General features: G+C 38.1%; 1 protein-coding gene across 11 annotated transcripts in view; it reads left to right on the top strand.

The window, feature by feature from the left end:
* Positions 1 to 27,406, top strand: part of PTPRC (protein tyrosine phosphatase receptor type C) — a 117,186-nt gene that overhangs the window by 21,256 nt on the left and 68,524 nt on the right. The window lies entirely within an intron of this gene.

Genomic DNA, 27,406 nt, shown 5'->3' with positions numbered 1-27,406 from the left:
TTTCTAAAAACCACTTTTTTAAGAGAAAAGTCTAGCTTAGTGGCGAACAGCTCAAATTATTTGAAATTTGTGGTTTCAAATTCTCCTACACTATGACTAAAACTGGTGGTCTTAAACATTTCAGTCTCAGGGCTCCTTCTTAAACATTCTTAAAGATAAAATAAACTCCATTCTTTTTTTTTTTTTTTTTTAAGATTAGCACCTGAGCTAACATCTGTTGCCAATCTTCTCTCTTTTTTTTCTTCTTCTTCTCCCCAAAGCCCCCCAGTACATAGTCGTATATTCTAGTTGTGAGTGCCTCTGCCTGTGCTCTGTGGGACGCCACCTCAGCCTGGCCTGATGAGTGGTGCCATGTCCACGCCCAGGATCCCAACCTGTGAAACCCTGGGCCACCGAAGTGGAGCACATGGACTTAACCACTGGGCCATGGGGCTGGCCCCAAACTCCATTCTGAGGAGTTTTTCTTGATGTGGGTTATATCTATACTTACCATAATAAAAACTAAAACTGAGAATTTAAAAGTATTTATTTACTATTAATTTAATAATAATAGTAAACCCAATATGTTAATATAAATAGCATATTTTTATGAAAAATAGCCACATATTACAAAACAAAGATTTAATAAGAATAGTGGCAATAAAGAATCTCTTTATTGTCTGTCTTAGTAGGAGATAACTGGGTTCTCATATCTGCTTTTACATTCTACCTGTTGCAATATTGTATGCCATATACCCTCTGGAAACATCCATTTGCTACTAGTGAAAGGGAAAATAATACCTTAATATTATTATGAAAATAGTTTTGACCTTGAAGATACCTTGCAGGTTCTCGGGGACACTCCTGGGTCTCCAGAACACACTCTGAGAAGCACGGACTTAATGGATAAAATCCTTTCCCTTACAGCAGCAAAGCACAGGACTCTACCTTCTTCCATGTAACTGTATCTCAAGTATTTGAATGTATTTCTTGTATTCTCACCTACACTATTTCTTCTTAGGAAAAAATATCTTATATTTTCTTAAGTTTTCTATATTTGGCATGCTATGTTGCTTCCCTTCTCACCTCCTACCCTTGTGTTAGCCTTTTCTGAATACTCCTGAATTTCAGTCCCATTCTTAATGTGTGGTATCCTGGACTGGACATAGCAATTCAGGTACCTGTTACCTTGACTCAACAAACATTTCTTCCAAAAGATGGCCTTTGAGAAGCTACCATGTTCAACTGGTTGGCCAACTTTTTATATTGTATTAAACACCAGCAATCTCAGAGTCAGCCTAACCAGGTTCATTTCCTCATGTATGGTTAATTGGTTTATATGGTTATTTCCTTCTGTATGGCTGTATTGGTTATTTTAATTAAAAGATCAATAATAATAATCACTATACACTGACAATATTCAGAACTTGAAATGTGCTAGATACTATGCTTAATGTATATATTCATTCATTCTTTTAATTCTTACAATAATCCCATGAGTGCATATATTTATTGTCCCCATTTTACAGGTAAAGAATGTGAGGCACAGAAAAATTAGGTCAGCTGTTAGAGGTTACATAGCTCGTAGGAGGCACAGGCAAGATTTGATCCCAAACAATTTGATTCCTGAGTCATTTTGACAGGGAATTTTCTGGGAGCTATGTTTAGATAAATATATAAAACTATAGAAATAAGCCTATATTACAATAAACACAAATATCAATATATATTTTAAACTGGAATGCCATAAGTAGAAATGGTTTATTTGGTACCAATGAGAAGAATGGAAGAGGATGGAAAGAGAGAGAGAAGAAAGGAAAAAGTAATTATGAGGACTGAAAAACCTAAAAAATAGTCCTCTCCTTATTCTGGATACTCCTGTTTTTTTCAGCTTTAAATCCGCCAGTGACTTCCCACACACTGACCGGATTCACCCTCTCCTTTTTTAGGACAGCCTTACAAATGCTACAGATATTTTTATCCATTTGCCAGCTGTGTTTCTGTTCTCTTAATATGCCTGCCTTTGTTACTGTCTCATCTAGATGTTTTCATAGGAATTATGAAAATTATTGTTTCTCCTTTGACTCCAAGGACTTCATATGAAGCCGTCCTTCTGGACTAACCATTCTCTGTGTACAGTCGCTGTAGCTACGTCGTGTGTGGACTGTAAAAATGTGGGAGGGAGAGGCTGAATTATCATGGCCCCCAGCCAGAGCAGGAATCACCGGCCATAGGAGAAATGGAGCATCTGTGTCCTCCTTCCCAGGTCTCTGCACCTAGGAAATGCAACAGACTCCTAAGTCTATGATCACTCTACCGTTGAATAAAGACATTCTCCCGACACAATTGCACTGCAGGCAGGATTGAACTTCCGACTACTTCTCTGTAATTCTGAATTCCCTAGACCTGAGCCCTGCTGAGTACACCTGCTCACCTCTATACCTTGCAGAATTTTATTCTTTTCAGTCCATTAATGGAGCCAAAGCAAGCTGGTAGTAGTAACAATTTGAATAATAACGGTCTTTAACTTCTTATCTTTCTTTAAAAAATAGAATCCTGAGGAGCACTTTTAGCTATAGGGTTCCTTTATCTAATTAAACAAGCTTAAACTTCTCGTGAAGTCTAAAAGGGCACGGGGGGTTTGTGGAACTGCAAGGAAACAACCCAGAGTCTGAATAATTTGAGGCACTGGCAAGCTTCTGGAAGCAGTTGAAGGAGACTTCAGTTAGAAGCTTGGTCTAACGGATAATGCCCTGATCTGGACATTAGAGACCCATAGCCTCCCTCGGAATCCAGAGCTGACCAGGTGGGCTTGGCAGATAGCATCAGTTATGAGATAGTTTTGTGGTTGGTTAAAATTGCAGACTTTAATAACTTGACATCTTGGATTTAAATCGTTGCTCTGCCACTTACTGTATCTCTTTGGGAAAGTTCCTTAACCTCTGTGTGCCTCAGTTTCCCCATCCATAAATGGCGATAATTTGAGAATTGAATATATGTTAGTAATTATTATCATTGCTATGCTATTATTCATTTTATTATTATTCCTTTATGTATGATATCATGTTTCCTGCCTAACAACAGAGTAGAAGAACACAAACAAAAGAATTTTTCTATATTAATAATAGCGATAAATACTCCTGATGCTTCAGAACTATACCCTTCTTCCCCCACATGCCTTCAGGTCATCTAAGGAGTACTATATCAAATAGCAAGAGTATATGGGGTGAACGGGAAGGGAAATCATGTTACTGAAGGCAGTGTCTACTATAATTTTTGTATATCCATGTGAGCTTATGTGGTCTAGGAAGTTTGGTCTGTGGATAATTGAGGTGAGAGTGTGGGTGTTCATTTTGTTCCCTTCAGACAGTGTCTGTGGCCGGCTGTGAGAAATAAGGAACAGCCCATCTTCCCATATTTGAAAGGGAACTGTACAAAAACGGGAAAATATTTGCTCAAAATGGCCATTTGATGTGAATTCTACCATAATTGTCAAGTGTTTAGAAAGCTAAGGAAATTATCTGGTTAGCAAGAAGAGATTGACAGATGCTGCGTTTGTAGGAAGACAAAGTTCCTGCGCACCTTTCTGAGAAGAGGCTTCAGAGGACGTGAGCTTTCCCTGCACCCTTAGAACTGCCTCGCTGGGGCCCGATGGAGAAACCTTCTGCTTGTAGAAAGCAACCGATTTTTTCCTTTGTCAACTAATAATTTATAGTAGTCATGTTACTTGATGACAAAATCAGATAGAGTGGCCTTAAAGGATATTCAGTGAATGCTGTTTGAAAATGTGGAAAATTCCAATTCAGATATAGCAAGAGCCGCTTTCAGGTTTGTCTCAGATATTTACATCAGGCTTGTGTGTGTGAAGCTCTGGACTAGGCTGTTTGGGAAGGAAAACAAAATGTCCTCTCTCTGAACCTACCTGTGGCCTTGAGAGTTGCCCTACTGCAAGTCAAGTCTTGTTCTCCCGCTGCCCTGGCCTCCCCGTTAACGTCCCTCATAGATTCTAAAACTGGAAGAAATGCTGGAACAGCTCCTTCCCTTTGACTCTGTGATACTCACTTATCAACAGTGGTTTATGATAAGAAGAGAAAAGAAAATGCTCTCTCTGTCTTCTTAAGGTTGATGTTCTGGGGGGCCTATCATGAAAAATTGAAGTCTCCCAATTTGGAGAATGTCTTTTGAAACTGAATTGGATTGGAGCTAGTACAAGGGGTACAGTTTTGGGTCATTCCTGCAGCCTTTTATAGCAGTTTATAAATCATTTGAATATCATATTTTATATATATGGGAATACACTTAATTATTTATTATAATTTTGGTGGGCATATTTTGACATCAAAATGGGACAAAGAAGTCAAGTTAGGCAGGAGGGGGTGAGAGCAAGCTGCAGGCAAAGACAGTGAAGCAGCAGAAGAATCAGCTCCCCAAGGTCCATGCAGAGACATTTTGCCATGGTGGGCACTCACGGCTGTCTGAGCCAGATTCCCACCTCTAGGTAACTGGGCTAACTTTAGTGAGACTGTCATCCTAATTTCTCTGCGCACTTAGCTGTCTCCAAGAACAGGTAAACCCTGAACCTAGTACATGTGTCTCTCTTCCTTGGTTCCTTACCATCTGACTGATGAACAGAACAGAAACATCCAAAGACGTCCAATACAGTGCATGGCAGTAAATACCATGGCACAGACTGAGGAGCGCATTTGACAAAGTGTTGAAGTGTTGGCAAATAAATTCTGATTGGTGCTTTAAGGATAAAATAAGAACATGGAGAAGGATGAGTGGCTCTCTTCCCGGTCCTGAGTCCCAGCTCAGATGCATGCCCTGTTCATATGGTCGTTAGTATATCTTTACCTACAAAGGACAACTCATTATTTTTCCATCTGCTCAAATATTCACATTTAAAGATGGAGGGAGAGTTGTGGACATCTACTCATAGAGGCTGAACAATAGAAGTAGACAAACGTATGTGTCTCGAATAGCGTGTTTTTTCACTTGTGTAGAAGGAGAGGGCAGGAACAAGGGAGAGATTCTTTCGTGGTCACGGTGGCTCCCCAACAAAGTCTTCGGATTTAATAGATCTTTTCTGGCCAAAAATTTTTAGAAACAACTGGTAAGACTGGTCTATCTTATAAAGAAAGGGATGTAATTGAAGCATTTGCTAAACATGCCTAGCTGCTGAAGTAAATGTCAAATTAAAGGATCTGTTAACCTATTAACTGAGTTTAAGAGCAGATATAAGAGCAGCCTTTAAATATGCAGGGGGCCACAACAGAGTGATGGTGAATAGATTTTATCCAGCCTTAGTAAGACCAGACACAGAAGTTGAGGGCATAAAAAATATCCCACAAGCAAAGTAATCTTAATATAACACTGTTTTCAAGGTAGAATACTTCCACCTTCGGTATCCACGTGTGGGTATATTTATTTTGCTTGAGGAAGATTGTCCCTGAGCTAACACAAATGCCAGTCTTCCTCTACTTTGTATATGGGATGCCGCCACAGCATGCCTTGATGAGTGGTGTGTAGGGCCACACCCAGGATCCAAACCTGTGAACACCAGGTTGATGAAGTGGAGAACACAAACTTAACTACCACACCACCAAGCTCTCCCCTACATTTTTTAAAATAGTAGATTTATTTTCATCTGTCTTTCTAGGTTAAATACAATCTTGCTTGAATATAGATGACTACAAGAAACATCAATAATGGTCCTGTAGTTTACTGCGTCAGTCAGCTTTTTATTCAACTAGCAAACACAATAAAATATGATCACTAAAAATTCAAATAAAAGGAACCATACAACTAGAGATCTAGAGGAATTAATGACTGGTACAGAGGCATAAGGATGCCATAAGAAACTCAATCTCTTTTCTTGTTTCTTTTCTACCATCCTATAGGCTTTTGTCCTCATGCTTGCTATCTCATGTCTCTTGATGACTGCTGTGCATCCATAACTTTCATCTGCATTCCAGGCAAGAAGAAAGAGAAAGGAAAAGTGGCAAGAGATTTTTTCCTAGTGAGCTTTTTGCCTTTTTATTCAGGAATGGAAACATTCCCCAGCGATATTTTCTATACTTATTGTCCAGAAGTGCATGACATGGCCACCCACAGCTATAAGAGGTGGGAGGGATGCACTGAGAAATAAAATATTTTAGCTTTCCAGCCTCTATTATAGAGATAGACAAAGAATAATGGGATTATGCATAGCTTTTGAATATTTATCTTGTCTGTTAGTTGCTATAGCTGGTAGTCACTTCATATGATTAAATCTGTATTAGGCCATTTTATCTGACAAGCTTCCCAATGTACAAAGATCAAAGAAAAATAGTAAGCTTGCCTCAGATGGGAATAATTCTATCTTACAACAAGTGGTGATGTAAGATGCCAACTTTTTTGGCCAAATGAGTCTGGAAAGCCAAGATTTTGGCTTGGTTGCATTATTGATGGACAACAAAGTGTGGAGGCATTCATCTGTTCTTTCACTCATTCTAGCTGTGCTGTTGAATCCTTAAGAACTCCAAAGCAGTGAGCTTGACACTGGGGAGAGCACAAAAACGATGAAGTCATGGTCTCTGCCTTGAGAACGCTTCCTCTGTTCATGTGACAAGACACATACATATGTATGCAAACCAGCAATTCGCAACGCGCCATAGAAATACAGAAAATACAGAAATACAGAAAAGAGATATCACTGAAAGCTAGAATGTTCAGAGAAATATTCAGGTGGTTGATAGAATTTAAATCCTGATTTGGCTAAGTAGTTGCTGTGTCACAGGCATTCTAGGCAGTACACAGCATGAGAAAATATGGTAATAAAAACAAACACAGGGAGAGTGAGGAACTGGTACTATGTTTGTTTGCAGAGTGAGTGAGAGAATGTTAGAAAATTACTCAGGGATGTAGCTTATAGCGAGCCCTGGATGCGGAAGTCAGTCACAATGTGCTCTCCTAATAGTGGAATATTGATTGTTAGACTGGTCAGGATGGCCTTAGAGAAAGAGACATTGGACAACGAGCAGAAATGGTGAGAGTCAGCCATAAGGAAGAGCCTTCCAGATTCTCAAATCAAAGACGAAAATTCAGTGTGATAAGTTTTATATAAACATGTGCACAGAGTGACATGGTAGCCAAAAATAATGTTATCTAACTTAGGGTTTTAAAGACCTTCTAGGAGTTAGCTGGATGAAGAAGAGAGGGGCGTGCATAACACACAGAATAGAAGGCATTAAGACATCAGAGGTATGGACTTGCATACAAACTGAGTACTTCAATTTTGCTAAGCACCCTCCATACCACTATGAAGAATGGACAGTACTTAGAAAAAGGAAGTGAGGGCGCCTGAGGACTTACAAAAAGACCCTCGCATTTGAGAAGTAAAATTCCAAATGAGGATAATAATTCCAATTGCATGGTTTGGAGAAAGACAAATGATCAAAGTTAAGGTGAGAATGCATGATAAGACATTAGGTTCTGTACCAGGAAAAGTGATTTAAAAAGGGAAGAAAAAACTACGGTAGCAGCTACAATGGACTCCAGGAAAAATAAGATTTTTTCAGATTAGGTGAGAAGGGTACATGTTTGAGGTCAAAAGTAAAGGAAGAGAGAAGACTAAGACTGTAAATGCCAGAGGAGGAGATAAACATGGGGTCCCAGAGACTTCAGACTCCAAAAAGCGTAGGTAGATGTTTTAGCCTTTCAAAATTGGGGAATCCATTTCTCCCTATGGAAGAATTAGAGTTCTTCCGTGGACAAACATATATTGAAGGGAAATTAAGAGAGTTTAACAAAAGCCTGCCATCCATGCATATTGCAAGCAGCAACAAGACCACAGGAGGGCTATGATCCATTTAGCTAGAAGGTATTTTCATATGTACAGTAGGTGACATGTGACATGTAGGCTGAACATGTAAGATTGACAATATTTAGTCATTGTTGATTTACAAAAGGAGACATTTTATATGATTCAGCCTACGGCAGTAGTTTCAAAAGAATGACTTCCGTGCGAATAACATGGCTGACATAGTACCCACAATTAGCACACTGGGCAAAAATTACAAGGCAATAGCTAAGTGGTTGCATAGTAACCACAAGAAGATGAACATACATATTTTCAGAATTCAAATCATGGTAGCTTTTAGAGTATGTTTGGAAATGACTAATTCTTAGTGTTCCAAATTCCTCTATAAGGTTCTTTATGTCTGACTGGTCATGCTTGCATTGGTGCCTGCCAGCTTTTCTGGCGCTCACACCCACCCACCTGCACCCAACGTCCTCCTTTTATGCTTTCTGCCCTCTTTGCTCACACTGTGTGGGCCTCCCTACTACCTATGCACTCATAAAACTAGATTTTGTTTAAACCTTGAGAATCTTCATTCTTCACCTTCGTAAGTCCTGAATATCACATTTAACGAATTGCCCCGTTTAGCAGATGATGACTGTGTTTGCTGGTGGCTATGTGTGTATTTATGGAGGAAAGGATAGCATATTTGTTTCTGAGACTGACGAGAAGCTATTACATGTTTAGAAAAAAACAATGGCTTTGATTCACTAAGAAATAATTTGATGACTTATACCCCTAGTTTTCATTTATGTAGGGTTGGAAGATAATTGAATTGTTTGATCAAGATTTTTTCAAATTATTGTCTGAGACATAAATTGACTTACTTCTTTTGAAAGGAATTATATAATTAGATTTAAAAGCTAACTATCTCTTTTAAAATAGTTTCCTTCATTTTTAAAGTTTTCACATTATTTTCACGCCATGTTTCAACCTTCGCTAAACATCTTGTTGCTGGATCCTAGAGGTACAGAAACCAATGATATGTGAATCCTTGACTTGCTCATTCTAGAAGCAGAGCCAGGATTGAGTCCAGGAGGAGTGCCAGCCACTCCAGGATTCCTTCTCTCCCCCAAGCAAATGAAGAACCTATTTCTTGTACACAGATACAATTAGGAAATTTTTAAAACTCAGATCTTATTTAATTGAACTAATAACCTAGTCTTTGAGCTGTAAAGTCCAGTGAATGATGGAGTCATTTTTTCCAAACTACGTCTTCTTCTCCACTTCTTTTCACACTCTCATCATTCTGAAAATTGCAATTGTAAAGGAATGAATTTAATCAGATATTTCTTTGGCATCACTCAAGAGACCTTAGTAAAGAAAAACTAATAGGTGTTGCCCTTTTATTTTTCCTGTTGTGAGCATCTTAATTCAGAATTGTAAGAACAAAGGCTAGTTTTTTTTCATGCTAAATGAAGCCTAAAACTATTATTAATTTCTGCTTTGAATTCATTTTCATACTTATCTCAGGAGTTTTGATAGTGATAAAGAGATTCTGTGAATTAGGTCATTAGTGGAAGACATCCATGGCATAGCTTGGCAGACTTAGTCTTAAATACTGACTATGAATGTTGCTATTGTTGATTTCCCTTAGTATTTTTAAGGAAAGACACTGAAAACCAAAATCTCCAAGATAACATTTTTATAATAATTTATTAATGTTATATGACTCTATCGGGTGTAAAAATTATATTCAACTTTCTAAATATGAAACCTGATCAGTTTGTGGTTTGGAGATTGGTAATAAACAGAAACACTATTGAAGAAATACGTAGGAAAAGGAAAACAAGGTTGCTTTGGACACGTTCACTATCTAAAATTAAAAACAGAGTTCAAAAAAAAAGATTTTACAGATGTTGTATATAACATATTCCAGAAATATTTACATTGTGTTTTTTAAATCTAGAGCTTTCTTTCAGGGGCTCCAAAACGATTTATAATATTATCATCCAAATGCAATTTTGAGAGAAGTAATTGTAATGGCAGTACTTTAACAAATAAATACCCTCCCTCCGCTCTAAGCCTCTATCTATCTTCTCTAGCTCTTTCTTCTCCTTGACACTTTTTAAAGATTTTTTTTCCAGCCTCATGCTCTGCGCTCTCTCATTTCCCATTCACTTATCCACCCACTGCTTTCTGGTGTCTTCTCCCAGAACGCCACTGAAACTACCTGCATGTGTACACCAGTGTCAACACCTCTGCCCCCTGCTTTGTAAAAAGTTAAATCCAAAGGACCAAACCAGAGCATTTACTTTACTTCACCTCTCGGAGACATTTGACATTATCGACAACCTCCTTCTCTTTGAAACTCTTTCCTCGTCTAGTTTCTGTGATGCATGAAACCACCTTGTCTAGATTTTATTCACCTCAATCCTCTGGCTCCTGTCCCTCTGCTGGCTTCTTCAGTGTTGCTGTTGCTATCTTTCTGGGCAATACCACTCACTCCCATTGCATTGATGAATTGCCATGCCTTTGTCTTCTATAAGTTGGTGACTTCTACATCTCTATGGCCAGCTTTGCTGTCTCTTCTGTATAAGGACCCATTTCTCCAACTACGTACCAGACATCTCCAATTGGTATCCCGCTGGCATCTCAAACACAGCCTTACCCAAAATGAACTCAAAATCTTCTTCCATTACCCTGCTTTGTTCTCATATTCTCTATACCAGCACTCAGTTATTAAATATTACTCAGTCTGTAGTCTTCATATCTCTTTAAATGTTCAGTTCTTTCTACTTCCATTACTACAACTTGGATTCAGACCACTGGGCTTCCTACACTAGCCTCTGAGATTGTTATCCCCACACCTCCGTGTTTTTCCTGCCACTGAAACCTTCATTTTTTAAGAGATTTATTTTGTATGTATTTAATTATTCGTCTTGTCATGCCTTTCCATGTCGCTTAAAGTTCAATCAGATCTTACTGTTTCCATGGGACCTGAACTTAGGTCCTCGTGGGTCAAAGTGAATCATGGTGAACACATTCTCTTTGACAGTGATGCAATTTAGACCCATAAAACATGGAAGGGGTTTTGGGAAATTTTGTCCTTGAGTCTTAGAAACAAAACGAAGACAAGGCACCTTTCCTGTCTCTGGTTGATATTTTATGAGAATGTGACACCTACTTATTTTGAGACCTTGAGGCTAGTTAGGCCCATACCCTGAAATGTCAGAAAAAAAATATGGAAGGAACCTGGGCTCTGATACTTTATTGAGCCACTGAACTCTTTTTTGTAAAATAATAAATTCCTTCGTGTTTATTCTGTTTGAGTTTTTTTCTGCTAGTTGCAGCTGAACGTATTTTAACAGCATTTTAAGAGCATTTTACAGTCTCCTAACCCATGTCCTCATCTTGCACCCCTAAACTCTACTCTGCATACCACGGATAGGATTACTCCCCTGCTTAGAGCTCTACAAGAATTCCTGTTGGCTGAGGATAACGTTCAAACTTCTTAGTAGATAATAGGAGGCCCTTCATCAGGAGCATCACACTTCCCTTCTGGAAACATTTCTAGCCCCTTCCTACTTTACATCTTGCTTTCCAGCCTTGAAGATTAACTTTCACTTTCTGAAATGTACTGGGTTCTCAACTCTGGGCCACACTGTTCTCTTTCTCTGAGACTCATCTTCCCTTCCTGCCTAACTCCTATGTGTCCTTCTCAATTTAGACAAGACTTTTTTCAGGGAGTCCTCCATCATGACCCTAAGGATGGGTTAGGCACTCTTCTCTCTGCTTCCACAGCACACTGTGCTTAGTGCCACTACAGCACTTGGCACACTGCAATGTGGTTATTTATAGTCGGCTGGTTAAAAGAATGGAGTTTGAGCCGTACTGTCTGCATCTAAGTCCTGTCTTTGCCACTCACGTGCTGAATAATCTTGGACAAATTACTTGACATACCTTATTGGACTTTGCTCATCTCTAAAATCTGGCTGATCATTATACATACCCCATATGGTTACAATGATTGGGGAAGCCCACATATATGGTACACACAGATAGTAAAGATCATCTAGTGCAGTGCTTCATACGCAATAGGTGGTATGTACATGCCAGTTATTATTATGGCCATCCCTCTGTAATTTGCTGTCTCTGTTAGGCTGTAAGTTGCTTGAGGCCAAGGACTGTGTGTCCATAGCATCAAAAATGGTATTTTACTCATAATAGGGATTCAAAAATATGTGTTGAGTGAATAAAGAGCAAAGTGGTTGTTTTAAATAAATGAAAAGACATTGTTTTGATGTTTCCATTACAGAAGCATAATCTCTCTCTCATTCTCAGTTTGTTATTCAGAAAAATGAAAGAGCTTGTTTTTATCACTTATCCGGTGAAATTCAGGAAAACAGTCTCTTAGGAAAATAAACAAAGTATGACGAAAGACTATAGAATAATATACTCTCAAAGTGAAAGAGAATTTCCCCAGGAATACAGCAGACAAAGCCTTTTGTTTTTTGTTTTTTGTTTTTTTTACTTTGCTGGTATTTTTTAAAAAGCAGACCCCAAATTAAGAACTTTGAAGCTGTGAGATGTTCCTACTATACTTCTCTCCATTGTTTTAATTAAATGATCTTCAGACTGGGGTGAATCATGTACACATATGGGGGCTAAAACGCCTAAAAACAAGCTTCTTTAATTGATTAGTTGACTTTTGTGTATTCATTTAGTACACTATAAAGCAGCAATCAAAGTGTTTTGAAAAAAATTGTATTTATACACTTTCAACTTAATCCAGATTTATCTTCTTAAACCAAAGACCTTTATCTGCCTGCATTTGCTTATTTCTTATATGCAGTAGAAATGACACTGACTTTTTGCTCTAAAGACCATGTGCTCTTTTTATCTGCACCTGGGGCAGCAACTCACGCTCACCATCACTTCTGTTGCTGTTGACGCCCATAAGAAGTTGTGAGCGAATTTTCAGTAAAGATGTCTAAGAATGAACTCACAGCCAATGAATAGAGATTTTATAAAACACTTTAGGTAGATAGGTAAGCTTTAGTATATCTTTCAATCATGAAGTTTTGTGATTCCTTAAACATGTCCAGAGGTATAATATTGTTTTTTTAGTGACTGTTATTACAGTATCTGCATTATGACTTCATGGCGACTGGGGCCATGATTGCAAACATTTATTACCTGTGCTGTGAAAGTGCCCCAATCTCAAAAATATTCTGTACAGAAATGAAGGAAAAGCTGCTTCATCTTCCTCTGCACCATAGAAACAGAAATTTTAAAAATAACTTTTAATTTGGGAATAATTTCAGATTTACAGAAAAGTCGTAGAGTTCCCATTTACTTTTCACTCAGCTTCCTCTAATGTTAAGATTTTACATAACCACAGTACATTTTTCAAAACTAAGAAATAATCGTTCAGATTTCACCAATGTCCACCCATGTCCTTTTCTTTCACAGCATCTAATCCAGGACGTCACATTGGATGTATGCATTGTCTCTTTAGTCTCCTCTGATCTGTATCAGCTTTTCCATCTTTCCTTGTTTTCCATGATCTTGAAACTTCAGAATTGCTGGTCAGATATTTTGTAGAACATCTTTGATTTTGGGTTTGTCTGATATACAAATTGAATTTTGATGCTCTTTCTTTAATATAGCTGCTAATCACAAGTAATTTTCAGGAGAATTTTATTATTAGAACTCACTTTTTTTAGGACTGAGTAATTTACAATATTATCACTGATTTTCACAGTGACCCTGAAGTTTGGAGATCTGTGACTCCTAACTACATAGTTTCCACTCAGCTATATCGTTAGCATATTGGTTGCTCCTTATCTACACTGCGTTTATGTCCCCTCTGTGAAATTTGTGTAGTTGAATATAAATCATAGATTCCCTTCTACAATATTAGTGAATGCAGATTTCCTTCTAGAAACCTCCCACCGATATTTGCTATAGTGTTTCTGTACCCGGTCATTTCTTACTTCACATTTGCATCCCTGGCAATGAAAACAGTTGCCTATTTTTTGGAATGATAACTATATACTGACACTTTACGCTTCTCTAATCTTCACCATACCACTGCAACTTAGGTGTGATCCACCCTGTTTTCAGATAAGAGGGTAAAGCTCACTCTTAGGGGCTAACTCAAGTAGTAGTAATAGACAAGGCCTCTTTCCATATTACCATGGACCTGGGGACCATGCGCTTTCTTTGCGTGGTCCTCCAGTCCATGGTGATTTTGATATACTGCCTGGCCTCTCCCAGGACATATATTAAAGATATAGTCATCTTGAAGAGATATTGGATTGGGAGGTATATGGTGGAGCAGCAAAGGAGGGAAATTATCAATATTAGTCTAAGAATGTGCAGAGAGTGGCATGACGCTACATAAAGGGTGGGCTTATTTATATAAGCACCTCAGTGTAATGCCATCATACAGTTAGGGCTCAATCAATATTAACTCTTGTCATCATCATTGTTATCATGACTGTTATTTCTACAACAGGAGGAAGCTCCAAGTCATTTTAAGCATTTCTCATTTTCCTAATTCTGCTATTTCATAGTCTTCATTTTTAGAAGATGTTGCTCTGTGTTCTAGGATACCCAATGGGGCAACTGTTCTGATTGATTATAAAGGTGTCAGAATATTATTTAAGCATCCACAAATTGAGGATACTATATAACATGATCCTGACCTTCTAAAAACATATCTATGTTCCTTTTTATTTTCTTTCAATCATTGTATCAAAACCAACTAGCAAAAAATATAGATTGATTATAGTTTTAAATAAATTTCTCTCAGACACACATGACCAATATTAATTTTCTAATTACAAACAATAGATTCATTATAACAATTTAAACAAAGAAATATGTGAGCTAGATGGATAACAATGTTAGTAGTTAATAATACTTAATAGTTAACCTTGGTCTAATAATGCGTATGCTTCTAGACTTCCTTCCCCATGCATACACCAACGTACCTGCATTTAATTTATCAGAAAACTTAATCACACCATATGCTGTAAACTGAGTCTACCAGAATTCCCGCTCCACTTTTGTAGATTGATCGTTGCCTCCATTAGTTTGCATAATCCTTTAAAAAAGTTATTAACAGTCATATAGCATGTGAATTTCACCTATTTTTTTGATCCAAAGGCCTGATTTCAAGAGTTAGAAGTAAAGAAAGACTGGAACAAATTTTGCAGTCATCCTTGAAGAACTTTGACTGTTTCTCAGTTCTACTCATTTTATAAATATAGAAATTGTAGTTTTTTGATGTGGAATTAATTTGTGAGAAACAAACATCTAAATTTTAAAGAAAATGCAATTTTATTGGGGGAGGCGAAAGATTATGAAAAAAGTATTTATTATAGAAAAAAAATCCTAACACTTTATCAGGAAATGTGTCTCAAATTTGCCTTTATTACCAACATTGAACTTTTATTCTTTTAAAAAGTGTACGCCATTGATAACATCCCATTAACAATAGGAGCCTACATAATTTTAAGCTTTACCTTAAAATTAAGGATCAACTGGAATAAATTATTATAAAGAGACAAAATAATGCAAAAAAAATGAAAATAAATCTATGAGAATCTCAAAAGATTTCCCATAAGAATTATCTCAGCCCAAATTTGCTCTTCGTTTTATGACATGAAATGACATACTCTGTCAAGAACTGGATTTCCTTTATTATAGATCAGGCATAAAAACTATTTTTCAATCTCTGTAAATTAGGTATAAGTTATGGAAATACGTTAATGAATTGATAATTCAAAAACCTGGGGTTCATTTTCCCTGGAAGGTTTTATGACTACAGAAGCATGGCAGGCACCCCATCCTTCATGTCTAGCTTTATCCGACCAGTGGTTACATTCCTGTATCTGAAATGGGTGGGGCAACTTCTGTTGTCACTGCTGATGTCATTTAAAAGGGTAACTGGAGGGGCTGGCCTGGTGGCGCAGGCGTTAAGTGCGCACATTCCACTTCGGTGGCCTGGGGTTCGCCAGTTCGGAGCCCAGGTGTGGACATGGCACGGCTCATCAAGCCATGCTGTGGTAGGCATCCCACATATAAAGCAGAGAAAGATGGGCACAGATGTTAGCTCAGGGCCAGTCTTCCTCAGCAAAAAGAGGAGGATGGGCAGCAGATGTTAGCTCAGGGCTAATCTTCCTCAAAAAAGAAAAAGGTAACTGGAGAACATTAGAAGCATTATTCCAGAACTGTGCCAATAAACCAGATATCATTCTTGCTCAAAACTGAGGACTATACCTCAACATAGAGGCTATGCATGCTGAGATTTAAAATTGTACCTTAAGGTTAAAAGTAAGTAAAAGAAATGGTTGAAATGAGCAATAGACCAGTCATCAGTAATTCTATTTAGGCCACTACATGCCCAAACTCCAAATGTTGCTGCAAGACGTGTAATTGTTGTTGCTTTTAAATAACTTCATTCAGTCAAACCTGTTTTAATTCAATACACAGAGTGCTGATGTGCTGGATGAGCGCCCCGGTTGGTGCTGGATGCTACGAGGACCCAGGCCTAAGGAAGCCACGTCCTGAGGTTTTGAAATGGAGACTATTTTAGCTCAGGTGTAACATAAGTCTAAGGTGTTCTTTTGACTTTTGGAAATGCCTCAGCCAATCAATAAGGAGGAAGAGTAAACAGAATATGAAGCCAAAAGGAGGCCATATCTTTTTCCATCCAGCTGTGAAAAACTTCCTTTGTACAATTGTCAAACTTAAGAAACAGATGGTAGATCTGTATCAGCCAGTGGCAAGGGGGGAGGGGGGATTCTGAGGTAGTTTTCTGGATGGCTGCCAGGAAGCTAGGTCCTCAAGGCTGCAGGCACTGGTGTTGTCTGAGCATCTTTGGGGGGGGGGGGGGGCCTGGGATCCAGAACCATGGGATGCAGTCGATCTTGCATAGAGATGGTATCGCAGATGAGAGGTCACTGGAAACTCACGTGTTTTTGAGAGTTGGTATGTTTATCGTCACTCACAAGCCTTGCTTTTGATAAAATTTCTTCAAAGCCCTCCAAGGAATGAGGGGAAATGCAAAAGGAATATGATAAAATGCATCACTGAGTGTAATAAGCTACAGGGCCCATGAACTGCTATGACCTGGGAATGTAACTCAGAGTCTCTTCTTCCTTGCCCAGCGCAAGTTGCATAATCATAGAAAAATTATGCAAAAATCCAGAATTCAAGACAGTAGGCACACGTACACTCTTACCTAACTCATAACGAAAATAAAATGAGATGTTGTGGGCCAATTAAATGAATAGATGGCTCACCGCTGATAGCCTCTTCGAATAGTTTTAACTCTCACTAGATTCTTGAATCTCATTTGAAAATTATGACCATTAATAGCTACCAAGTGGAAAGGGCAGAGAGATGGACTGGTGCTAACTGTAACGAACATTATTCGACCGTGTACCTGCTAGTCATTTTGTGAAGCCCTCTGCAAGCACTGCCCCATCTGATCCTCATATCACCTGCCTGTACGCTCCCTGTGATGCTTCTGTCTCTATAGACAAGGAGAATCGAGCTCACAACTATTATTTAACCCTCACGAGGTCCTAACTGGCTGAGCTGGTGTTCAAAACCAGGTTCGTTTGAGTACAATGCAAAGCCCAGCTCTTCTGGGTAGAGTTTTGCATTTCGTTCTTCACTGCATGACATAAATATAGATTATATGAAAATTCAAAAGAATATGAAAATGCAAAGAGGAACTGCAAGACTATCTTATGAAATGAGAAATTACACACGCCATGTCTTACAATGAGTTTCAAAATTATGTTGCTCAAAGTTTTGTTACCGTGGGACCATAGGCACAAACAAAAGATTCAAACCAAAAATGTTTATTATTTACCTCCCATAAGCCAGCCATTGTGTAGGATACAAAGGATGCTGATTCCACCAGTGTCTTTAAGAAAGAAATCGAGTGAACAAGTCAAATGCCTGAAGGTGCTAATCATGATGATGATGACAATAACAAGGATTACTACCATTTATTGAGTTCTAAGCAAGAAGTGCTCAATGCTTACTTACTTACTAAGTGCCTTTACTCAGTGCTTCACAAACATTGTCTTAATAGCCATAACAGCCCTCTGAGTGGATATTACAGATTAGCTGAAGAGGAGCTGATGTTCAGAGAGGGTATGTCACTTTTCCAAGGTCACACAGCTAGACAATGGCAATGGAGAGATTGAAACCCTTGTGTGCTGTTTCCAAAGCCTATGATCTTAACTGGAGCCCTCAGTAAACAGATAACTAATTAGATAAGTCAATTTATGATATGAGTGGTACACACGATCATTGTTCTAAATGTTAGAAGACCTCAACGGCCTGGGGAGACCAGGAGGATTGTCAAGAAGTTGGAATTTGAACCAAGTTTTGAGGATGGCTATGATACAAGGTCATTAAAAGAAGGAGAGAGAATTCCAGCCTTGGGTGATGTTACATTAACAGGGAGGGAGGGAGGGACGTTGTGCTGAAGTCTTATTGGGTTATAATAAGTTGCATTTGAGCTGAATTTGAAGTGAAAGGAGTGATTCCACTTAAGCATATTGACAATGTTATTAGAAAGGCAGGCTGGAGATGAATTGTGAAGGGCTTTAAATATCATAGGAAAGATTTTGGAATCTCCTACTAAAATATTTTAACAAGAAGGGAGTAGTCCATTTTAAACGTAGACTGAAAAGGCAGTATCTAGTGTGCATGGGTGCGGGAGGGAGGGAATTGGAGTTTAAAAACTGAGTATAAAGGTTGGTGAAAGAGGATGATAATGGTTGGATGAGGGTGAAAGCAAAGGAAATGCAAAGGAAGCAGAATCCCCAGATATTACCCATTCAAGGACTCTACGCAAGTCAGGAGAGCGATGTGAAATGAACGTGCTGAATCCTCAGCTCCCAGGAGGTGGTTTTCTGCGGTTAGAAGGAAATGCAGGAGCTTTGGCGCCTGGTGACCTCGGATTGAGTTTCTGCATTATTACTTACTCTATATCGAAGCAATTTATTTAAACTGTTGATGTCTTCATTTCCTCATTTATAAAACAACAGTAACAACATGGAGATATTAGGAGGATAGCAAGTATTCAAAAAGTGTTCCTTTTTTACTCGAGTTAGAGGAAAAATTTTCTGACATAAAAAGGCATGAAAAACTGACTCAATGTGAAGTTTTCCAAATAAGGTAAATAAAAAGTTATCTCATAACCTTTTTCTAGGGTTTATAATTTACGGATGTTAATATATTATTGGCATATTTTCTATGTCATAAAACAATTATTTTTAGCCCAAACATACGCAATTGGTAGAAATACTCAGCAAGGAGAATTGTCGCCAGCCAGGGCTGGAGCTGACAGGGAATGTGGCAAAGCAGGGAAATCCTCCGGTACGTTTCTGTGTGTCCAGGCAATATTTTTCCTGAGACTTCGGGGGTGAAATCATGCGAGTCACTCCACCTTTCTTAGCCCAGTACATTGGCTTGCAAAGGCTGTGATGGGGTATGTCGTGGTGTTAGAGTAATATTCTTCACGATGATGAGGCCTCTGCACAAATGTGAAATATCCTCACTTTGACTCGTTTGGTCATTTCATCATCTTGAGGTGAAAGGACTGAGAATTTTATTTACAAATACGCACATATGTCTTACTTTTGTCTTTGTAATCTGTTTCCTCCCAGCTTCATTATGCAATTAATTAATCAAATTTAATTGCTAGCCAAAGAGAGGGTGACTTTATGTTATGGGAGATAAGGTTGGATTTACCTTTTTTTCCTCGTTAAAATCTCCTTTGCACGTGCTCCTCAAAATGAAGTGCCGCCGAAATGCAACAAGCCATTCTCGTAATGATCAACCCTATCTTTGAAATCCATTTTCGGGGACACAAAAACAAATCGACCTGAAATTCAGTTTTTTGGTAGCAGTTAAATGTATAATCAGACAGCTTCAACACAAACTGGAGAAGTTGTGGTTTAACCCCGAGATAGGGCCGATTACGCGGGTGCTATGGCAACCCATTGCACCATTTGGAAGCGCTGTGCGCTTAACCACAAAAGCTGCACCTCTTCCTTTCCTATAAAGACTCAGAACAAGAAAAACAGAAGTGTGCTGAAGAGGAGAAACCACAAAGTCGTAAGGGCACTGCTGTTCGCTTTTAGCTGTGCAAACAGCAGCCTTGTGAGAACAACACATTGAAAAACCTCTTCTATTCGAAAGTGCAGCTTTCCCATTAGGCCTGGGTTCCTTTAATGATTCTGAGAGTAAATCAAGTGTTTCTGTTCAGAGTTTTCATTAAGGGGAAATGAGAACAAGTTAGTGGTGCATTTATCAGCCTTTGCTTTATGACCCTTCGCTTCAGGAGAGAAGGCTTTCGTGCAGCTTCAGCCGACGTTCGTCCTATTTGGGAGATGGGAGACCAGTTTGTCAGGCGGGATCCCTATAACCCAGCATTTATTTTCTGTTTATTTCCTATTATCTTGTGTTCAGTTCACAAAAGAATGGTGCCATTTAGATTTCACTCAGGGTTCGCTTAAAAAACTCTGGGGGTGGCGCTGTAAGTAATTGACGACAGAACCAGACGCAATGCACAGCCCTCAGCCTCGTGGCACCATTTCTTCTCTGCAGGGAGCCTGACTCACCCATTCGCCCCTCACCCCGCTGCTTGTACAAGACTTAGGTTTGACGATCGCAAGATTTTTGTTTTAAAGCATGGATGCAATAACAGTAAACCATTTCCAAGCATATTCTGTTTTTTTCTTCCTTGAGGATTTGGGTAAAAATACTAAGGGACAAGTCCACACTGTGGTTTTAGTGTGTCACAGGCCTGTTCTCATTTCCCCTCCTTTTCTTCATAGGTAATAAGAATGTACCTCTTTTGGTCATTGTTCAGCAATTTGCCCTTTTTAAAAGTAAATTTTAATGTCTGACTTCCTCTGAATCCCATTTTGATGGTTCATATGTGATATTTCACTCATCGGAGGGTCTCTGATATCTGGTTAGCATACCTACCGGATTTAGCATTAAATATTTCTCCCTTATAGTAGAGCATAGTTGAATAAGCAGGGGGCTTTTTAGGGTCAGACAGATCTGCATTTAAAACCCACCTCTTTTTGCTGTGAGCTCTTTAGCCTTGCATAAATTTATTTTTTGAAGCTTCTTCTGTAACGAAAGGGTAATGCTATCTACTTTGCAGGGTTTCTTCAATGATTCAAGTAATATGTAAAATTATTTAGCATAGTAGCTGGTTATTAAACAATAAATATTATTAATAAAACAATTTCACCACTTGCACAAACATCCTTTGATGATTCTTTCTATTTCTTTAACTATGATCTTACACTATCTTAGAGGAAGCAAAGAGCTAAAAAAAATATACTTACTAAGGGATTAATATAATTAAGAAGTGTTTGTTGTATGACGTATATTTTATAAATTAGGTATTTATCCCTGGATTTGGATAAATGGAAACAGACATTTTCATAAGAAACAAAAAGACATTTAATATGGAAATAAACTTACTCTGAGAAATGTTTTTAGAGTATGTACATAAGAAAGTGCCTTTGCCAATCTTTCTCAACCCTTGTTCACACCATAATCACCGTTAAGAGTTTTCAGAAAATGCCAGTGCACAGATCACATCACCCCCCAAATCTACTGAATCAGAATTTGCAGAAGTGGAGTCCGGATTTTAAATCTGATTTAATCTGTATTTTTAATCTTCTGCACAGCCAAGATTAATACAAATTCTTATTCTGTGTTAATCATGGTTATAATACTGTTTATACTCTCTCTATATACATCTATACACATAGTTACACATTACTGATACCAACCAGAATCATACGTCTCCAGTGTTCTCAGGCACACTGGCTTCCACGGTGCTCACAGTGTCTACAGTGTGTCCATGGTAAACACTGGCTTGTGGCAAATACTTTTAGGAGATTCTGGGTTAAACAAATCTACGTAAGTTTCTCTTTGCCTTTCATATGTTAGCATGCTTTATAAATCTCTCTGAGGGACACGTAGCATGAAATACTTCTGACACAAATTTGACTAAGGGACATTTTAAGACAAACGACTCTAAACCAAATCAGGTTGGCCATCATCACACAGGAAGTGATAATCTAGTGTTTTTTCTCCATGACTTAGAGATAAGCATTTTAAGATAGCAAATAAGGCAAAGTAACCAATCTTTTACAGAGGGTCGTCTTCCATTGATCAACTTTTTGTTGTTATTTGTGTAGTTAATCAACATGGCTGAAATTGATAACATGATGTTTGAAGCCAAATATAAGACATACAAATACATGCCTGGTTTTAGAGGTGTATGCGTGTGCATACTATATGTATTCACATGTGAACAGCAATATTTGTGATGTTGCTCATGACAATCCTTTGGGAGACAGCTACTTATGACTGCTGGATTTAAAAATAACAAATTCCTTGATTTTATTCCACCCTTGTGCATTTGCTCTTTTTCTCCTCAACTCAATTTCATATACTGATCCCTTTCTTTCTTATTTGTATCTTTATTCAAATGTGTGTGTGTGTGTGTTTATAGGTTGAAAGTTTAAACGGTATTATAAGGTCTATAGTAAATAAGGCCAGTCCTTTGCTCCATCTGACTCCCCGTCTCGATTCCTGCTTGCCAGAAGCAAACACACACTTTAAGATATTTTGTGCCGTCTTTAAATGAGATTTTCCGTCGTACTGCTTTTTTTGTTTTCAAACATTTTAGCCAGTGTCTATTGACTTCCTTTCTTGATCTTGAAACATTGCTCTTTATTACCCCTTGCTCCTTGTTAATGGACGCCATGTTGTCTCATTTCTGAGAATATGAATTACAGTCGATTCAGGCTTTCTCCTGCTCCTTGTGTCATCTCTGTTTCTCTCGGGTCTCTCTTCCGTTTATCTTTGTCTCTGTCTCTCCTGTTAAGGGGTTCGCCAGTGTTTCTTTGATGTCCATTAGTAATTAAGAATGAGACTCCAAAAAAGGTAGAGCGGCCCCCCTTATCCAGAGGGCATATGTTTCAAGACCCTCCGTGGATGCCTGAAACCAGGGATAGTACCAAATCCTATATACACTATGTCTTTTCCTATCCATACATTCCTATGCTAAAGTTTAATTTATAAATTAGGCAAAGAGAACAATTATAACAATATGCTGTTATAAGAGTTGCAATGGACCTTACCAGCCTCAGCGTATAGCTTACTTTCTTTAAGTCGAGAACTTTCCCCTTTTCACATAAAGGAAGCGCTTTATAGCTTCTCTTTGTGATATCTGAATTGCCAGCCTCAATACTCTTGTGCTTTGGGGCCATTATTAAGTAAAATAAGGGTTGCTTGACCACAAGCACCGTGACACAGGGGTAGTTGATCTGATGACCGAGACGGCTTTTAAGCGACTAATTGGAAGGTGGCATATACAGAGTGGATCTGCTGGACAAGGGGACGAGTCACGTCCCGGGTGGGATGAAGCAGGGCAGCACAAGATTTCCTCCCGCCACTCAGAATGTCGTGCACTTGAAAACTTATGAATTATTTCTGGAATTTTCTATTTAATATATTTGGATCAGGGTTGACTGCTGGTAACTCGGGTAAGTGGGGACTACTGTAAGTTGAAATTCTCTAGTAATTGGTGGAGCTTGTAAATCGTGGACCTTCCTAAATTGCATGAAATCAGAAAGACATTTAAGCTTAATAAGTCTTAGTTTGCTTATCTACCAAAGGAACTACATATCAACAGATATTAACGTCCCACGTTTCTATGTGAGTTGAAATCTCTGAAATTATTTTCTGGTGGTAAGCGGCAACCATTTTATTCATGAGATTCCAGGCACAATAACACTATAACCAATGTTTTAATGTAAAGTCTGCGTAAATAATAAGAAAATTATTATTAGACACTCCTTCACATCTAACACTTCCCAAGTGTGCGACTGTGAACAATTTACTAAACTTGTTTAAATCTCATTTTCATTCTCTATAAAATAGGAATAATAATTGCTAACTCATTGGCTTCTGGGATGATTAAATGCAAAAACATATGTAAAGAGATTTGCATAGTGTCTGATACAATGTTTCAGTAAATTATTGCTATCATCCTTAGATTTACTGATAAGCTAATGGCGGGAGGGAAAGACTGTTTCCTGTGGTTCTCTGAAATCCAGATAATACCTTGTTTGTCACTTGCACAGAGTGCTTACTCCATAAATACTTATTAATTTGATATAAGACTTGTTGGATTTGCTGTCTGTGGACCATATATCAGGTGTACAGAGTAAATAAAAGTAGAATCCTTTTATTTTGTGTATGTGCTGTGTTGTTACATGCCTTATAAAGCAAGGAAAACCATGCTCACGTGTCTGTTTTAGCTGACCCTTATCTTTTGTCTTGATTTGCTTATTCCAGTCTTGTATGACCTTTATGTTTATGGAGGTCAGGGATGCATTCTCAACCTTCAAAACATGCCACATTTTAGGGCAGATGCTGAGAATGAGTATTTATTTCATCTATTCAGTTTCACCCTCTGTCCTTGTACTTTCCTGAGACTTGTGGAAATGGACAGGTTTAGATCCCTTTGGAAATGGCATTCCATTTCTTTTTTGTGGGTGGTGAGGTGGGAATGGGTGGTATTTGAAGCCCAAGTATGTCTTTTGAAATGTCATTTTCATTCAATTGATTCCTACCTAGTTTTTGCTGAAATCTCTGATTGGGGACTTAGGGGTGTGACTTCAAGGTAACTTTGATTTGCGACCACTTAAACATTTTGAGTTGTAAAAGAAACATATTGGGAAAGGTAAATTCAGTAACAATACATGTGTTAGAATAACACAGCTTTGAAGATCAAGTGCTCTGTTATCTACATCTTCAGCTGTTTAATGTACCTAGTCAATTCCATTGGTGATTCACAACAGGATTATAAGCAGAAAAGAGCACTGGGTTAAATGATTTACAGATTTTTGGTGCCATGGTGCCACCTGCTGGAACATTTCTAAATATTCCTTTGTCTAAAGAATGGAAACAGGCACTTATATTAAAAGAAAAAAAGTAGAAAATGTTGTCCTCAGAAGAGTAAAGTCAGAGTGTAACATATAGAAACCCAAGTATATACTATGCTCTGTTTTATTATATTTATTTGATGTGCTTAAAGAATTTAAGAGAGAGCTCAATGCAGTTCATGCTTTTAGAAATATTGATGCCTTCTCTTTATTGTCCCAAACCTATACGCACGCCTGCTTAATTCTCACTGCTATTTCATATATTTTTCTTTACCTGTTTTCCACACCCTCCCACACTGTTCATATATATGTTTACATAAATTGTAGTGCTAGTTATATGAATATACTCTCCTAATATTAAATAGGTATTTATTGTGCTACTTACTATTCTATTAAGTACTTTAAAAGCAGCGGTTTTATTTGCCTTTTCCAGGTCTATTTGACTCTGCTCACAGTATATGGCTGCTTTTCAGTACTATATGAACTAGGGTATAAAGCATACAGGGCTGTCCACATAGGTCAAGCAACAGAGATAACCACATTAGTTCTTCTGCATTGCCCTGGCCAAGGACAGCACTCCGTGACTATATACTGTAGCCAAATGGGTAGGTCATGAAATTATTACGGATCTGACAGACCCAATCTTATCAGGTCTTCTTGTTTAGCAATAAGGATTCAGCACAGTCCTATCTATGATTTTGGTAATGTCTGCATATATGAAGTTCAACAGACAATTGAAGTCATTGCTCAGACGACTTGAGAAGAATCACAAAATGTGATGAGACACCGCCAAATTATTGCAGACGTTGGTAGTATCATCTCCTCTAAATATTTAAGTGACTTCACCTATCCTCTACCTCATCTCTTAAGCAGAGACAGTCTCCATAGAAGTATTTGTTAGCATACTGCTTACATTTTTGTAAAAGACATTAGATGATTTTTCTGGGGGGAGATGTTCTTTAGCTATAGTTAGATTTTTAACTAAGCTATTTTAATATAGGCTGCCTTTATGTGTGTTCCTACTTTGAGATTTGTAGTTAAATTTTATGATTTTTTTAAAAATGGAAATATTTTAAAAAATTTATGTAGTCTAGTATATATGGTTTATTGAAATTGATGTCATTTCAAGTTGCATTGCTGTAGTCCCTGAATATTTTCTTAGGGACATTGGCTTAAATTTGGGAGTGGCTTGCAGTTTTTAAATTTTGTTTTAGAGAGCTTCTATAAGATTTTTTGAGTCCCAAAATAATTTTCATTTGATTTATTGTGTTGACTAAAAGTGTTACAGGGACTAAAAATCTCCTTATAGGGATTTTGTGACCCCGAGAATACGCAATTTTAGTCTTACACTGAGTATCAACTGTGATGCTGAAAGCTTGGAATTTTCTTTCAGAAAGATAAAAGGCTGTGTATGTCTGTGTAGTACTCTATAAAGAAAATGAAATAAAACATAAGATAAGCTACAATGTTTTATATAGCCTAAAAATCACTCAGTGGAGGAATTTAGAATCAGATTCTGAGATAAATGGGTACAAAGTAAATGCTTAGTCAATTGGAGAAGGCTTTCTGAGAATTCAGCATGAACATGGAAGAAAGGAAAATGCGACTGATGGGACCAATCTTTAGCTATCATGTTGCTTTCCACAGATGCTAAATTCTGTTGCATTGAAGATTAAAGGATTGGGGGCAATATTGAATGTGAGGCCATGATTAGACCAGAAATAGATAGATGTTTTATTACTCTGTTCCCAAGCTCCAGAAGCCTCTTCACAGCTAGACGAGAGGGCTGTGAGTTGTAATACTTTTGTTTGATGTTACCATAGTTGCATTGACTCATCTGTCAAAATAATATTCTGTAGTAAATTTAAATGACATACCTCTGAATTTCCTCTACTATTTGTCCGTATCATAGAGCATTCACTCAGCAAACTATAATTCCATCTGAATACCTATATTTAGGATCAAGTTTACCATAGCATTTATAGCACTATTAGTCATCTACTCTGTAGTCCAATCCTGATTAAGACGCTTTTTCACTTAACTTATGAGCTTTTAATAAACACCAGTCTCTCTGGAACCTAAAATGCTGGGCAAAAGGATTTCCACAGTGAGCGGTCAGATGGAGAGGAGAGGCTATGGGGACAAGTTAATGAGGAAAGCGGGATGCCTGAGGGTGGGGAGCACGGCCTGCAGAGCCAGACAGGTTCAGGCTGAAGCCTGGGCTAGCACGTACTAGCTTTGTGAACTTTGCCAAGATGCTTGACTTCTCTAGCTCCTTAGGGTCGCTGCCAGGCTTAAGGGAGAAAATCCAAGCAGAGGGCTTAACATAGTGTCTGGCACCCAGTGAACACTCAGTAACTATTGTCAACTAATAATAATAAACTACCATTTCTGAATTATTCTCTAAAATAGATAAATCTCTAGAAACTGTCTTCTCCATTTTGGTAACTTACCTTGCCCTCCTTTTCAAAACAGATTAAAATACTCTACATCATGTATTTCCTTTAAAAATAAATCCAGTGCTTTTGAACAAGTTGGAATTAATATCTCTGAGGCATTTCGTAGGTATGTGGCCTAAGGAACAGTCTACTGGTTGGAAAGATTTCTAGCATATTTACTCTAG

The sequence above is a fragment of the Equus asinus genome, chromosome 30, assembly GCF_041296235.1.
Source record: "Equus asinus isolate D_3611 breed Donkey chromosome 30, EquAss-T2T_v2, whole genome shotgun sequence".
NCBI lineage: Eukaryota > Metazoa > Chordata > Mammalia > Perissodactyla > Equidae > Equus > Equus asinus.
The sequence above is the reverse complement of the archived record's forward strand: the minus strand, read 5'-3'. Positions and strand labels throughout refer to the sequence as shown.